Source organism: Oncorhynchus nerka, linkage group LG15, assembly GCF_034236695.1.
Source record: "Oncorhynchus nerka isolate Pitt River linkage group LG15, Oner_Uvic_2.0, whole genome shotgun sequence".
Lineage (NCBI taxonomy): Eukaryota > Metazoa > Chordata > Actinopteri > Salmoniformes > Salmonidae > Oncorhynchus > Oncorhynchus nerka.
In genome coordinates this window covers 22,764,814-22,782,243 of record NC_088410.1, presented here as the reverse complement: position 1 = coordinate 22,782,243, position 17,430 = coordinate 22,764,814, and the positions used below count along the sequence as shown (strand labels likewise).

The 17,430-nt window shown below is 48.0% G+C and overlaps 1 pseudogene; it reads right to left on the bottom strand.

The window, feature by feature from the left end:
* The window catches only part of LOC115125435 (arf-GAP with dual PH domain-containing protein 1-like), a 52,520-nt pseudogene that overhangs the window by 20,370 nt on the left and 14,720 nt on the right, over positions 1-17,430 (bottom strand).

Here is a 17,430-nt window from a genome sequence, read left to right as displayed (position 1 = left end):
GAGGTGTCTGCAGCATTGTGACGTGTTTGTAGGCATATCGTTGGAAGATTGACCATAAGAGACTACATTTACCTGGTGTCCCGCCCGGTGTCCTGTGTGCGTAATCTGTAGATCCATGCGCGTTCCATTTCTTCAGAAGAGAAAGTAAAAATCCATCGTGGCAGTTATCGTCGATAGATATGTGAAAAACACCTTGAGGATTGATTCTAAACATCGGTATGCCATGTTTCTGTCGATATTATGGAGTTAATTTGGAAAAAAGTTCGCGTTTTAATGACTTATTATTATTTTTTTCCTTACCCAAACGTGATGAACAAAACGGAACGATTAGTCGACACAAATAATATTTTTTGTAAAAACGGAACATTTGCTATCTAACAGAGTCTCCTCACTGAAAACATCTGAAGTTCTTCAAAGGTAAATTATTTTATTTGAATGCTTTTATGGTTTTTGTGGAAAATGTTGCATGCTGAATGCTAATGCTAAATGGTACGTTAGCATTTACATTTACATTTAAGTCATTTAGCAGACGCTCTTATCCAGAGCCATCAATACTGTTACACAAATGCTTGTTTTGCAATGGTTGAGAAGCATATTTTGAAAATATGAGATGACAGTGTTGTTAACAAAAGGCTAAGCTTGAGAGCAAATAGATTAATTTCATTTCATTTGCGATTTTCATGAATAGTTAACGTTGTGTTATGCTAATGAGCTTGCGGATAGATTTACACAATCCTGGATACAGGTTTTTTTTCGTAGCTAAACGTGACACAGAAAACGGAGTGATTTGTCCTAAACAAATAATCCTTCAGGAAAAACTGAACATTTGCTATCTGAGAGTCTCCTCATTGAAAACATCTGAAGTTCTTCAAAGGTAAATTATTTTATTTGAATGCTTTTCTGTTTTTTTGTGTAAATGTTGCCTGCTGAATGCTAACGCTAAATGCTACGCTAAATGCTACGTTAGCTATCAATACTGTTACACAAATGCTTGTTTTGCAATGGTTGAGAAGCATATTTTGAAAATCTGAGATGACAGTGTTGTTAACAAAAGGCTAAGCTTGAGAGCAAATAGATTAATTTCATTTCATTTGCGATTTTCATGAATAGTTAACGTTGCATTATGGTAATGAGCTTGAGGCTGTAGTCACGATACCGGATCCGGGATGGCTCAACGCAAGAAGTTAAGAAACTGACTGTTGTAACTGTTAAGGCTCCATGGATTGATGAGGAAATGAAAAACTGCATGGTTGAAAGAGATGGGAAAAGGAGTGGCTAATAAGTCTGGCTGCACATCTGACTGGCTGACTTACTGCAAATAGATAAATTATGTGACTAAACTCAACAACAAAAAATAACAAACTGTATTATGAAGCCAAGATCAATTATATAAAGAATGAAGGAAAACAACTTGAGTACTTTAAATGAAATTATGGGCAGAAAGACAAATTCCACTCCACCTTTTATTGAATCAGATGGCTTATTCATCACAAAACCATTTGATGTTGGCAATTATTTTAATGATTATTGGCAAAGTGGGCAAACTTAGGCAGGAAATTCCAACAACGAACGGAGAGACATCGTATTCATGCATAAAAACAACAAATAATGAAAGAAAAGCATTGCAAGTTTGAATTGTGTAAAGTTAGTGTGGGAGAGGTGGGAAAATTATTGCTAATGATCAAAAATGACAAACCTCCTGGCATTGACAACTTAGATGGAAAGCTACTGTGGATGGTAGCTGACTCTATAGCTGACTCTATAGCCAATCCTATCTGTCATATCTTTAATCTGAGCCTAGAGGAAAGTCTTTGTCCTCGGGCCTGGAGGGAAGCCAAAGTAATTCCGCTACCCAAGAGTGGTAAAGCAGCCTTTACTGGTTCTAACAGCAGACCTATCAGCTTGCTGCCAGCTCTTAGCAAACTGTTGGAAAAAATTGTGTTTGACCAAATACAATGCTATTTCTCTGTAAACAAATGAACAACAGACTTTCAGCATGCTTATAGAGTAGGACACTCAACATGTACTGCACTGACACAAATGACTGATGATTGGTTGAAAGAAATTGATAATAAGGAGATTATGGGAGATGTACTGTTAGATTTCAGTGCAGCCTTTGATATTATTGACCATAACCTGTTGTTGAGAAAACGTATATGTTATGGCTTTACAACCTCTGCCTTATTGTGGATTCAGAGCTATCTATCTAATAGAACTCAAAGGGTTTTCTTTAATGGAAGCTTCTCTAATGTCAAACATGTAAAGTGTGGTGTACCGCAGGGCAGCTCTCTAGGCCCTCTACTCTTTTCTATTTTTAGCTATGACCTGCCACTGGCATTAAAAAAAACATGTGTGTCCATGTATTCTGATAATTCAACCATATACACATCAGCAACCACAGCTAATTAAGTCACTGAATCCCTTAACAAAGAGTTGCAGTCTGTTTTGGAATGGGTGGCCAGTAATAAATTGGTCCTGAACATCTCTAAAATTAAGAGTGTTGTATTTGGTACAAATCCTTCCCTAAGTTCTAGACCTCAGATTAATCTGGTAATGAAGGGTGTGGATGTTGAACAAGTTGAGGAGACTAAATTGTGTGGATGTTGGTCATGGTCAAAACATATAGATAATAGTTGTTAAGATGGGGAGAGGTCTGTCCTTAATAAAGAGATGCTCTGCTTTTTGACACCACATTCCAAAAAGCAAGTCCTGCAGGCTCTAGTTTTGTCTTATCTTGATTATTGTCCAGTCTTGTGGTCGAGTTCTGCAAGGAAAGACCGAGTTAAGCTGCAGCTGACCTAGAACAGAGCGGCACGTCTTGCTCTTCATTATAATCAGAGGGCTGATATAAATACTATGCAGGCCAGTCTCTCTTGGCTAAGAGTTGAGGAGAGACTGACTGCATCACTTCTTCTTTTTGTAAGAATCATTAATGTGTTGAAAATCCCAAATTATTTGCCGCCTGCTACCGACCCCCCTCAGCTCCCAGCTGTGCCCTGGACACCATTTGTGAATTGATCGCCCCCCATCTAGCTTCAGAGTTTGTTCTGTTAGGTGACCTAAACTGGGATATGCTTAACACCCCAGCAGTCCTACAATCTAAGATAGATGTCCTCAATCTCACACAAATCATCAAGGAACCCACCAGGTACAACCATAAATCTGTAAACAAGGGCACCCTCATAGACGTCATCCTGACCAACTGGCCCTCCAAATACACCTCCGCTGTCTTCAACCAAGATCTCAGCGATCACTGCCTCATTGCCTGTATGCGCTACAGATCCGCAGTCAAACGACCACCCCTCATCACTGTCAAACGCTCCCTAAAACACTTCTGCAGGCCTTTCTAATCGACCTGGCCTGGGTATCCTGGAAGGATATTGACCCCATCCCGTCAGTTGAGGATGCCTGGTAATTCTTTAAAAGTAACTTCCTCACCATTTTAGATAAGCATGCTCCGTTCAGAAAATGCAGAACTAAGAACAGATACAGCCCTTGGTTCACTCCAGACCTGACTGCCCTCGACCAGCACAAACACATCCTGTGGCGGACTGCAATAGCATCGAATAGTCCCCGCGATATGCAACTGTTCAGGGAAGTCAGGAACCAATACACGCAGTCAGTCAGGAAAGCCAAGGCCAACTTCTTCAGGCAGAAATTTGCATCCTGTAGCTCTAACTCCAAAAAGTTCTGGGACACTGTAAAGTCCATGGAGAACAAGAGCACCTCCTCCCAGCTGCCCACTGCACTGAGGCTAGGTAACACGGTCACCACCAATAAATCCATGATTATCAAAAACTTCAACAAGCATTTCTCAACAGCTGGCCATGCCTTCCTCCTGGCTACTCCAACTTCGGCCAACAACTCCGCCCCCCCCCCGCAGCTACTCGCCCAAGCCTCTCCAGGTTCTCCTTTACCCAAATCCAGATAGCAGATGTTCTGAAAGAGCTGCAAAACCTGGACCCGTACAAATCAGCTGGGCTTGACAATCTGGACCCTCTATTTCTGAAACTATCCGCCGCCATTGTCGCAACCCCTATTACCAGCCTGTTCAACCTCTCTTTCATATCGTCTGAGATCCCCAAGGATTGAAAGCTGCCGCAGTCATCCCCTCTTCAAAGGGGAGACACCCTAGACCCAAACTGTTACAGACCTATAGCCATCCTGCCCTGCCTATCTAAGGTCTTCGAAAGCCAAGTCAACAAACAGGTCACTGACCACCGTATCTTCTCCGCTGTGCAATCTGGTTTCCGAGCCGGTCACGGGTGCACCTCAGCCACGCTCAAGGTACTAAACAATATCATAACCGCTATCGATAAAAGACAGTACTGTGCATCCGTCTTCATCGACCTGGCCAAGGCTATCGACTCTGTCAATCACCATATTCTTATCGGCAGACTCAGTAGCCTCGGTTTTTCTAATGACTGCCATGCCTGGTTCACCAACTACTTTGCAGACAGAGTTCAGTGTGTCAAATCGGAGGGCATGTTGTCCGGTCCTCTGGCAGTCTCTATGAGGGTGCCACAGGGTTCAATTCTCGGGCTGACTCTTTTCTCTGTATATATCAATGATGTTGCTCTTGCTGCGGGCGATTCCCTGATCCACCTCTACCCCAACGACACCATTCTGTATACTTCCGGCCCTTCCTTGGACACTGTGCTATCTAACCTCCAAACGAGCTTCAACGCCATACAACACTCCTTCCGTGGCCTCCAACTGCTCTTAAACGCTAGTAAAACCAAATGCATGCTTTTCAACCGTTCGCTACATGCACCCGCACGCCCGACTAGCATCACCACCCTGGATGGTTCCGACCTAGAATATGTAGACATCTATAAGTACCTAGGTGTCTGGCTAGACTGTAAACTCTCCTTCCAGACTCATATCAAACATCTCCAATCTAAAATCTAGAGTCGGCTTTCTATTCCGCAACAAAGCCTCCTTCACTCACGCCGCCAAACTTGCCCTAGTAAAACTGACTATCCTACCGATCCTCGACTTCGGCGATGTCATCTACAAAATAGCTTCCAATACTCTACTCAGAAAACTGGATGCAGTTTATCACAGTGCCATCCGTTTTGTTACTAAAGCACCTTATACCACCCACCACTGCGACCTGTATGCTCTAGTCGGCTGGCCCTCGCTACATATTCGTCGCCAGACCCACTGGCTCCAGATCATCTACAAGTCCATGCTAGGTAAAGCTCCGCCTTATCTCAGTTCACTGGTCACGATGGCAACACCCACCCGTAGCACGCGCTCCAGCAGGTGTATCTCACTGATCATCCCTAAAGCCAACACCTCATTTGGCCGCCTTTCGTTCCAGTTCTCTGCTGCCTGTGATTGGAGCGAATTGCAAAATTGCTGAAGTTGAGACTTTTATCTCCCTCACCAACTTCAAACATCTGCTATCTGAGCAGCTAAACGATCGCTGCAGCTGTACATAGTCTATCGGTAAATAGCCCACCCAATTTACCTACCTCAACCCATACTGTTTATATTTATTTACTTTTCTGCTCTTTTGCACACCAGTATCTCTACCTGTACATGACCATCTGATCATTTATCACTCCAGTGTTAATCTGCAAAATTGTAATTATTCGCCTACCTCCTCATGCCTTTTGCACACAATGTATATAGACTCTCTTTTTTTCTACTGTGTTATTGACTTGTTAATTGTTTACTCCATGTGTAACTCTGTGTTGTCTGTTCACAATGCTATGCTTTATCTTGGCTAGGTCGCAGTTGTAAATGAGAACTTGTTCTCAACTAGCCTACCTGGTTAAATGAAGGTGAAATAAAAAATAAATACAATAAATAGTCAACTTACACACAGCTCTAACACACACACTTACCCCACCAGACATGCCACCAGGGGTCTTTTCACAGTCTCCAAATCCAGAACAAATTCAAGAAAGCGTACGGTATTATATAGAGACATTATTGCATGGAACTCCATTCCATATCATAATGCTCAAGTGAACAGCAAACCTTTAAAAAACAGATAAACCAACACCTCACATCGCCTCTCCCCTATTTGACCAAGATAGTTTGTATGTATTGATATGAAGGCTACGTTTGCCTTTTTAAATTCATGTAGTTCTGTCCTTGAGCTGTTCTGGTCTATTAATGTTCTGTATTATGTAATGTTTCATGTTCTGTGTTGGACCCCAGGAAGAGAAGCTGCTACTTTCGCTACAGCCAATGGGGATCCTAATATAATACCACATACCAAAGAGGAGAGGTTAGATAAATAGGATATTGAATGGGAATCAATTGTTTGGTCCCCACAATGATAGTAAAATAAACGTGTGAGTGTGTGTTCTCGCGCGCATGGGTGTTTAAACTTACCCTGGGTCCTGTTTTCTCCATATAGCCCTCCTTCAGAAAGTTGCGGGTCAATTTGGGCATCAGCTGAAAAATATGATTAAATGCAGAGTGCTATTGTATGTGTACTTGTATGCGTCCGTGTGTGTGTGTGTGTGTGTACTCACCTCCACATCATTAGCCCCTGGGAAGGCCACCTTTAGATAGTGGAGCTGGATGGCCCTTATAGAGTTGAACCAGTCTACTATATCCTGATGGGGAGAGAGAGAGAGAGAGAGAGAGAGAGAGAGAGAGAGAGAGAGAGAGAGAAGTGAGCTACCATGCTGAATTGATCCATGCACATCCATATACAGTGACAGACACCCCCACACAGCTACCTTGCCGTTGTCGTGGTAGAGGAAGATGTTTCTGGTGTTGTAGTCTTTCAGGTAGGTGATCTGTAGTCCGTTGGGGTTACCTATCTTCTCTGGCTGGAAGGCTGCGTTGATAGAGTCCACCTTTATCACCGCTTTAGGCTCCTTAGCCTAGAGAGAGGGGAGGGACAGAGAGAGTTAGGGGTGGTGGAGGGGAGGGAGAGAGAGAGTTAGAGGTTGTGGAGGGGAGGGAGAGAGAGAGTTAGGGGTGGTGGAGGGGAGGGACAGAGAGAGTTAGGGGTTGTGGAGGGGAGGGAGAGAGAGAGTTAGGGGTGGTGGAGGGAGGGAGGGAGAGAGAGAGTTAGGGGTGGTGGAAGGGAGGGGAGGGGAGGGACAGAGAGAGTTAGGGGTGGTGGAGGGGAGGGAGAGAGAGAGTTAGAGGTTGTGGAGGGAGGGAGAGAGAGAGTTAGGAGTGGTGGAGGGGAGGGACAGAGAGAGTTAGGGGTGGTGGAGGGGAGGGAGAGAGAGAGTTAGGGGTGGTGGAGGGGAGGGAAAGAGATAGTTAGAGGTGGTGGAGGGGAGGGAGAGAGAGAGTTAGGGGTGGTGGAGGGGAGGGACAGAGAGAGTTAGGGTGGTGGAGGGAGGGGCAGAGATAGTTAGAGGTGGTGGAGGGAGGGAGAGAGAGAGTTAGGGGTGGTGGAGGGAGGGACAGAGAGAGTTAGGGGTGGTGGAGGGGAGGGAGAAAAAGAGTTAGAGGTTGTGGATGGGGAGGGAGAGAGAGAGTTAGGGGTGGTGGAGGGGAGGGAGAGAGAGAGTTAGGGGTGGTGGAGGGGAGGGACAGAGAGAGTTAGGGGTGGTGGAGGGGAGGAGAGAGAGAGTTAGGGTGGTGGAGGGAGGGACAGAGAGAGTTAGGGGTGGTGGAGGGAGGGACAGAGATAGTTAGAGGTGGTGGAGGGGAGGGAGAGAGAGAGTTAGGGGTGGTGGAGGGGAGGGACAGAGAGAGTTAGGGGTGGTGGAGGGAGGGAGAAAAAGAGTTAGAGGTTGTGGATGGGGAGGGAGAGAGAGAGTTAGGGGTGGTGGAGGGAGGGAGAGAGAGAGTTAGGGGGTGAGAGGGGATGGAGAGAGTTAGGGGTGACAGGGGAGGGATAGAGAGAGTTAGGGGGTGAGAGGGGAGGGAGAGAGAGAGTTAGGGGTGGTGGAGGGGAGGGAGAGAGAGTTAGAGGTGGTGGAGGGGAGGGGAGGGACAGAGATAGTTAGAGGTGGTGGAGGGAGGGACAGAGAGAGAGTTAGAGGTGGTGGAGGGGAGGGAGGGACAGAGAGAGTTAGGGGTGGTGGAGGGGAGGGAGAGAGAGAGTTAGAGGTTGTGGATGGGGAGGGAGAGAGAGAGTTAGGGGTGGTGGAGGGAGGGGGAGAGAGAGAGTTAGAGGTTGTGGATGGGGAGGGAGAGAGAGAGTTAGGGGTGGTGGAGGGGAGGGAGAAAAAGAGTTAGAGGTTGTGGATGGGGAGGGAGAGAGAGAGTTAGGGGTGGTGGAGGGAGGGACAGAGATAGTTAGAGGTGTGGATGGGGAGGGAGAGAGAGTTAGGGGTGGTGGAGGGGAGGGAGAGAGAGTTAGAGGTGGTGGAGGGGAGGGAGAGAGAGTTAGAGGTGGTGGAGGGGAGGGACAGAGAGAGAGTTAGGGGGTGAGAGGGGAGGGAGAGAGAGAGTTAGGGGGTGAGAGGGGATGGAGAGAGAGAGTTAGGGGGGTGAGAGGGGATGGAGAGAGTTAGGGGTGACAGGGGGAGGGATAGAGAGAGTTAGGGGGTGAGAGGGGAGGGAGAGAGAGAGTTAGGGGTGAGAGCGGAGGGAGAGAGAGAGTTAGGAGGGTGAGAGGGGAGGGAGAGAGAGTTAGGGGTGAGAGGAGGGAGAGAGGGAGGGAGAGAGAGAGTTAGAGGTGGAGAGAGGGGAAGGAGTTAGAGAGTTAGGGGTGGAGAGAGTAGAGGGAGAGTTAGGGGTGGTGGAGGGGGATGGAAAGAGGAGGGCAGAGGGGTGGTGTAGGGACATTGGAGGGTAAGGTGGCAGGTAAGGTATGGGATGTCAGGCTGAAGGGGGAGTGGAGGTAAGGGGGAGAGAGGGGTAGGGTGCACCCGGTGGAGGAGCTGCACATCTTTGTTGACACAAGCACCCACTTTGCATATTATGAATAATACTTTGCCAACAGTAGTTACTGTATATGCCAAGGACTCATTGGGGGGGGATTAGCACTTTAGAAGGGGAACAAATGGGCTCCAACATCTTAAGTGGAACGAACACAAGAGTAATTTAGACAAGTTGGCTTAATCCCCTTTCAAATCCCCAGGAGGCAGACCTGGACATCTGATAGACTTCAGGACTCTCCAAGTTCAACCCAATTGGTAGGTTTCCATGAGAACTACAACTAAACACTTCCTCGGCTGACTGTGTAAGTAGGCATTGCCTTCCCCCAGGCAATCGCCTCGACTCACAGTAGCACCCACACTGCATCACAAACACTCACTCACACATTCACACTCAATCCCCTTTCACCGTTGTAAAATGCAAAGTGAAATACTTTCTGGAAGCCAGCAGAGTTAGGTATTAGACACAAAGTTACTTAACAAAGTTTAATGTGACAACTGCAGTACTTAGCACAGGATTGGTCTCAAATTTGTTTAGTACTTTTAAACTGAGACAGAGAGTTGGAGGGGGGAGAGAGAGTTGTCTGAACCTGCTGTATTGTAACGTGGCAGACCTTCCTGTGACTCAGTGGTTAGGAAGGTGTGTGTGTTGTGTGTTCTACAGGGTAGGGCAGGCTGCAGGCCTTCCTGTGACTCAGTGGTGAGGAAGGTGTGTGTTGTGTGTTCTACAGGGTAGGGTTGTGGCTGCAGGCCTTCCTGTGACTCAGTGGTTAGGAAGGTGTGTGTGTTGTGTGTTCTACAGGGTAGGGCAGGCTGCAGGCCTTCCTGTGACTCAGTGGTTAGGAAGGTGTGTGTGTTGTGTGTTCTACAGGGTAGGGCAGGCTGCAGACCTTCCTGTGACTCAGTGGTTAGGAAGGTGTGTGTGTTGTGTGTCCTACAGGGTAGGGCAGGCTGCAGGCCTTCCTGTGACTCAGTGGTTAGGTGTGTGTTGTGTGTTCTACAGGGAAGGGTGTGTCAGTGTTGTGTGTGTTGTGTGTCCTACAGGGTAGGGCAGGCTGCAGGCCTTCCTGTGACTCAGTGGTTAGGAAGGTGTGTGTGTTGTGTGTTCTACAGGGTAGGGCAGGCTGCAGGCCTTCCTGTGACTCAGTGGTTAGGAAGGTGTGTGTGTTGTGTGTCCTACAGGGTAGGGCAGGCTGCAGGCCTTCCTGTGACTCAGTGGTTAGGAAGGTGTGTGTGTTGTGTGTTCTACAGGGTAGGGCAGGCTGCAGACCTTCCTGTGACTCAGTGGTTAGGAAGGTGTGTGTGTTGTGTGTTCTACAGGGTAGGGCAGGCTGCAGACCTTCCTGTGACTCAGTGGTTAGGAAGGTGTGTGTTGTGTGTTCTACAGGGTAGGGCAGGCTGCAGGCCTTCCTGTGACTCAGTGGTTAGGAAGGTGTGTGTGTTGTGTGTTCTACAGGGTAGGGCAGGCTGCAGGCCTTCCTGTGACTCAGTGGTTAGGAAGGTGTGTGTGTTGTGTGTTCTACAGGGTAGGGCAGGCTGCAGGCCTTCCTGTGACTCAGTGGTTAGGAAGGTGTGTGTGTTGTGTGTTCTACAGGGTAGGGCAGGCTGCAGGCCTTCCTGTGACTCAGTGGTTAGGAAGGTGTGTGTGTTGTGTGTTCTACAGGGTAGGGCAGGCTGCAGGCCTTCCTGTGACTCAGTGGTTAGGAAGGTGTGTGTGTTGTGTGTTCTACAGGGTAGGGCAGGCTGCAGGCCTTCCTGTGACTCAGTGGTTAGGAAGGTGTGTGTGTTGTGTGTTCTACAGGGTAGGGCAGGGCTGCAGGCCTTCCTGTGACTCAGTGGTTAGGAAGGTGTGTGTGTTGTGTGCCTTCCTGTGACTCAGTGGTTAGGAAGGTGTGTGTGTTGGGTAGGGCAGGCTGCAGGCCTTCCTGTGACTCAGTGGTTAGGAAGGTGTGTGTGTTGTGTGTTCTACAGGGTAGGGCAGGCTGCAGGCCTTCCTGTGACTCAGTGGTTAGGAAGGTGTGTGTGTTGTGTGTTCTACAGGGTAGGGCAGGATGCAGGCCTTCCTGTGACTCAGTGGTTAGGAAGGTGTGTGTGTTGTGTGTTCTACAGGGTAGGGCGGGCTGCAGGCCTTCCTGTGAGTCAGTGGTTAGGAAGGTGTGTGTGTTGTGTGTTCTACAGGGTAGGGCGGGCTGCAGGCCTTCCTGTGACTCAGTGGTTAGGAAGGTGTGTGTGTTGTGTGTTCTACAGGGTAGGGCGGGCTGCAGGCCTTCCTGTGACTCAGTGGTTAGGAAGTGTGTGTGTGTTGTGTGTCCTACAGGGTAGGGCTGTGGGCTGCAGGCCTTCCTGTGACTTAGTGGTTAGGAAGGTGTGTGTGTTGTGTGTTCTACAGGGTAGGGCGGGCTGCAGGCCTTCCTGTGACTCAGTGGTTAGGAAGGTGTGTGTGTTGTGTGTCCTACAGGGTAGGGCGGGCTGCAGGCCTTCCTGTGACTCAGTGGTTAGGAAGGTGTGTGTGTGTGTGTTCTACAGGGTAGGGCAGGCTGCAGGTGTTCAGTGGTTAGGAACAGGGTAGGGCAGGCTGCAGGCCTTCCTGTGACTCAGTGGTTAGGAAGGTGTGTGTGTTGTGTGTGTTCTACAGGGTAGGGCAGGCTGCAGGCCTTCCTGTGACTCAGTGGTTAGGAAGGTGTGTGTGTTGTGTGTTCTACAGGGTAGGGCAGGCTGCAGGCCTTCCTGTGACTCAGTGGTTAGGAAGGTGTGTGTGTTGTGTGTTCTACAGGGTAGGGCAGGCTGCAGGCCTTCCTGTGACTCAGTGGTTAGGAAGGTGTGTGTGTTGTGTGTTCTACAGGGTAGGGCAGGCTGCAGGCCTTCCTGTGACTCAGTGGTTAGGAAGGTGTGTGTGTTGTGTGTTCTACAGGGTAGGGCAGGCTGCAGGCCTTCCTGTGACTCAGTGGTTAGGAAGGTGGTGTGTGTGTTGTGTGTTCCTGTGACTCAGTGGTTAGGAAGGGTTCTACAGGGTAGGGCAGGCTGCAGGCCTTCCTGTGACTCAGTGGTTAGGAAGGTGTGTGTTGTGTGTTCTACAGGGTAGGGCAGGCTGCAGGCCTTCCTGTGACTCAGTGGTTAGGAAGGTGTGTGTGTTGTGTGTTCTACAGGGTAGGGCAGGCTGCAGGCCTTCCTGTGACTCAGTGGTTAGGAAGGTGTGTGTTGTGTGTTCTACAGGGTAGGGCAGGCTGCAGTGGTTAGGAAGGCCTTCCTGTGACTCAGTGGTTAGGAAGGTGTGTGTTGTGTGTTCTACAGGGTAGGGCAGGCTACAGAATAGTATCAAAGCTAAAAGAGTTTGTCTCAGTATTTGTATGATTATAACAGTCACTCAGAAAGTATTCAGACCCCTTGGCTTTTTCCACATTTTGTTACGTTACAGCCTTATTATAAAAATAATTCAATGACTTTTTTACCTTATTGATCTCCACACAATACCCCATAATGACATCACAATACCCCATAATGACATCACAATACCCCATAATGACATCACAATACCCCATAATGACAAAGAAAAAACTGTTTGTTATACATGTTTGTAAATGTATAAAAAAAATACAATATAACACATTTACATAAGTATTCAGACCCTTTACTCAGTACTTTGTTGAAGCACCTGTGGCAGTGATTACAGCCTCGAGTCTTCTTGGATTTGACGCTACAAGCTTGGCACACCTGTATTTGGGGAATTTCTCCTGATTTTATCTGCCGATCCTCTCAAGCTCTGTCAGGTTGGATGGTGAGCGTCGCTGCAGAGCTATTTTCTTCCATCTTCACAGAGGAACTCATCGGATCCTTGGTTACCTACCTGACCAAGGCCCTTCTCCACCGATTGCTCAGTTTGGCTGGCCAGCTCTAGGAAGAGTCTTGGTGGTTCCAAACTTCTTTCATTTAAGAATGATGGAGGCCTGTGTTCTTGGGGACCTTCAATGCTGCAGAAATGTTTTGGTTCCCTTCCCCAGATCTGTGCCGCGACACAATCCTGTCTCGGAGCTCTACGGACAATTCCTTTGACCTCATGGCTTGGTTTTTGCTCCGACGTGCACTGTGAACTGTGTGACCTTATATAGACAGGTGCGTGCCTTTCCAAATAATGTCCAATCAATTGAATTTACCCAAGGTGGACTCCAATCAAGTTGTAGAAAAACTTCAAGAAACAAAATTCACCTGAGTATCATAGCAACAGGTCTGAATACTTATGTAAATAAGGTATTTCAGTATTTTATTTGTAATGAATTTACAAACAATTCTAAAACCTGTTTTCGCTTTGTCATTATGGGGTATTGTGTGTATATTGATGAGGAAACATTTTAATTTAACCCATTTTAGAATAAGGCTGTAACGTAACAAAATGTGAAAAGTCAAGGGGTCTGAATACTTTCCGTAGGTACTCTATGTTGAAGAGAGTGTTTGTTAGATGAAGACAGCAATAAATAGTCAGACTTACATCATACTTGGTGAAGTATTTCAGTGTCCCTCTCTTTCTGAGAGAGAACGAATCGTCGGTTGAGGAACTGACCGTTGTCCCGCCCCCTTTCATCAACATTCCATCCCTCGTTCCTGTCAGTGACACAGTGACAAGCTTCTCATCAGTGCATATTTGTGTGTGTGTGTCTGTGTGTGTGTGTGCGTGAGTGTGTGTGTATGTGAGCATGAGTGTGTGATGCGTTGTGTGTGTGTGTGTGTGTGTGTGTGTGTGTGTGTGTGTGTGTGGTGTGTGTGTGTGTGTGTGTGTCTGTGTGTGTGTATGTGAGCATGAGTGTGTGATGCGTTGTGTGTGTGTGTGTGTCCTCACCCTCCTCATAGGTCTGTTTCTTCCCTTCCCCTGTAAACTCTTTCCTCTCGTACTTCGCTCTGATCCACTGCTCCCTCAGGACCCTGGACACACACACACACACACACACACACACACACACACACACGCACACACACACACACACACACACGCACACACACACACACACGCACACACACGCACACACACGCACACACACACACACACCGATATGATATATTAGAAATCAGGAAAACTTCTCAAAATCCCCAGACAACCAAACTACATGAAAGCTCTACACACAAAACGTATATTAACTAATTACGGTCATTGTGAGAACAGCAGAACAGAGAGTTACAGTGAGTGTTATAGTGAGTGTTATAGTGAGTGTTACAGTGAGTATTATAGTGAGTGTTACAGTGAGTGTTACAGTGAGTGTTATAGTGAGTGTTATAGTGAGTGTTACAGTGAGTGTTATAGTGAGTGTTACAGTGAGTGTTATAGTGAGTGTTATAGTGAGTGTTACAGTGAGTGTTATAGTGAGTGTTACAGTGAGTGTTATAGTGAGTGTTACAGTGAGTGTTATAGTGAGTGTTACAGTGAGTGTTATAGTGAGTGTTACAGTGAGTGTTACAGTGAGTGTTATAGTGAGTGTTACAGTGAGTGTTACAGTGAGTGTAATAGTGAGTGTTACAATGAGTGTTACAGTGAGTGAGTGTTACAGTGAGTGTTATATTGAGTGTTATAGTGAGTGTTACCGTGAGTGTTATAGTGAGTGTTACAATGAGTGTTACAGTGAGTGTTATAGTGAGTGTTATAGTGAGTGTTACAGTGAGTGTTATAGTGAGTGTTACAGTGAGTGTTACAGTGAGTGTTATAGTGAGTGTTACAGTGAGTGTTATAGTGAGTGTTATATTGAGTGTTACAGTGAGTGTTATATTGAGTGTTACAGTGAGTGTTACAGTGAGTGTTATAGTGAGTGTTACAGTAAGTGTTACAGTGAGTGAGTGTTATAGTGAGTGTTACAGTAAGTGTTACAGTGAGTGTTATAGTGAGTGTTACAGTAAGTGTTACAGTGAGTGAGTGTTACAGTAAGTGTTACAGTGAGTGTTATATTGAGTGTTACAGTGAGTGTTATAATGAGTGTTATAGTGAGTGTTATTGTGAGCATTTGTGAGGACAGACACTCTTTGTAGGCCAGGTGTAGAACAGATACTCTCTGTAGGCCAGGTGTAGAACGGATACTCTCTGTAGGCCAGGTGTAGAACAGATACTCTCTGTAGGCCAGGTGTAGAACAGACACTCTCTGTAGGCCAGGTGTAGAACAGACACTCTCTGTAGGCCAGGTGTAGAACAGATACCTCTCTGTAGGCCAGGTGTAGGACAGATACTCCCTGACCTCACGAGTCTCAGAGAACACTACTGATACCACTGTACCACAGCACTGGGCCTGGCCTCACGAGGCTCAGAGAACACTACTGATACCACTGTACCACAGCACTGGGCCTGGCCTCACGAGGCTCAGAGAACACTACTGATATCACTGTACCACAGCACTGGGCCTGGCCTCACGAGGCTCAGAGAACACTGATATCACTGATATCACTGTACCACAGCACTGGGCCTGGCCTCACGAGGCTCAGAACACTACTGATACCACTGTACCACAGAGAACACTACTGACTACCACTGTACCACAGCACTGGGCCTGGCCTCACGAGGCTCAGAGAACACTACTGATACCACTGTACCACAGCACTGGGCCTGGCCTCACGAGGCTCAGAGAACACTACTGATATCACTGTACCACAGCACTGGGCCTGGCCTCACGAGGCTCAGAGAACACTACTGATATCACTGTACCACAGCACTGGGCCTGGCCTCACGAGGCTCAGAGAACACTACTGATACCACTGTACCACAGCACTGGGCCTGGCCTCACGAGGCTCAGAGAACACTACTGATACCACTGTACCACAGCACTGGGCCTGGCCTCACGAGGCTCAGAGAACACTACTGATATCACTGTACCACAGCACTGGGCCTGGCCTCACGAGGCTCAGAGAACACTACTGATATCACTGTACCACAGCACTGGGCCTGGCCTCACGAGGCTCAGAGAACACTACTGATACCACTGTACCACAGCACTGGGCCTGGCCTCACGAGGCTCAGAGAACACTACTGATACCACTGTACCACAGCACTGGGCCTGGCCTCACGAGGCTCAGAGAACACTACTGATACCACTGTACCACAGCACTGGGCCTGAACTCACGAGGCTCAGAGAACACTACTGATATCACTGTACCACAGCACTGGGCCTGGCCTCACGAGGCTCAGAGAACACTACTGATACCACTGTACCACAGCACTGGGCCTGGCCTCACGAGGCTCAGAGAACACTACTGATACCACTGTACCACAGCACTGGGCCTGGCCTCACGAGGCTCAGAGAACACTACTGACTGATCACTGTACCACAGCACTGGGCCTGGCCTCACGAGGCTCAGAGAACACTACTGATATCACTGTACCACAGCACTGGGCCTGGCCTCACGAGGCTCAGAGAACACTACTGATACCACTGTACCACAGCACTGGGCCTGGCCTCACGAGGCTCAGAGAACACTACTGATACCACTGTACCACAGCACTGGGCCTGGCCTCACGAGGCTCAGAGAACACTACTGATACCACTGTACCACAGCACTGGGCCTGGCCTCACAAGGCTCAGAGAACACTACTGATATCACTGTACCACAGCACTGGGCCTGGCCTCACGAGGCTCAGAGAACACTACTGGGCCTGGCCTCACGAGGCTCAGAGAACACTACTGATATCACTGTACCACAGCACTGGGCCTGGCCTCACGAGGCTCAGAGAACACTACTGATACCACTGTACCACCACTGCTCAGAGAACACCACAGCACTGGGCCTGGCCTCACGAGGCTCAGAGAACACTACTGATACCACTGTACCACAGCACTGGGCCTGGCCTCACGAGGCTCAGAGAACACTACTGATACCACTGTACCACAGCACTGGGCCTGAACTCACGAGGCTCAGAGAACACTACTGATATCACTGTACCACAGCACTGGGCCTGGCCTCACGAGGCTCAGAGAACACTACTGATACCACTGTACCACAGCAGTTCACAATGATCTAACAATCAGAGAGAGTTATTGATGATACTGATGGAAACAGCTCATTATCTGTAACCACGTGGAATTAAAAGGTCAAAAATAAACATTCATCCATATTACGGCAAATTCCCAGATCAGGTTGGATTCTATCACTCCAGTGTGTGTCTGTGTGTGTGTGTGTGTGTCTGTGTGTGTGTGTGTGTGTGTGTGTGTCTGTCTGTGTGTGTGTGTGTGTGTGTGTGTGTGTGTGTGTCCTCTCTCTCCCTCCCCCTCTCTCTCCCTCCTCCCCTCCCTCCTCTCTCTCTCTCCCTCTCTTCCTCTCTCTCCCTCCTCCCTCCCTCCTCTCTCTCTCCCTCTTTCCTCTCTCTCCCTCCTCCCTCCTCCTCTCTCTTCCCTCTTTCCTCTCTCTCCTCCTCCCTCCCTCCTCTCTCACCCCCTCTTTCCTCTCTCTCCCTTTTTTATCTCTCTCCCTCCCCCCTCTCTCTCCCTCCTCCCACCCTCCTCGCTCTCTCCCTCTTTCATCTCTCTCCCTCCTCCCTCCCTCCTCTCTCTCTCCCTCTTTCCTCTCTCTCCCTCCTCCCTCCTCCTGTCTCTCCCCCTCTTTCCTCTCTCTCCCTCTTTCCTCTCTCTCCCTCCCCCTCTCTCTCCCTCCTCCC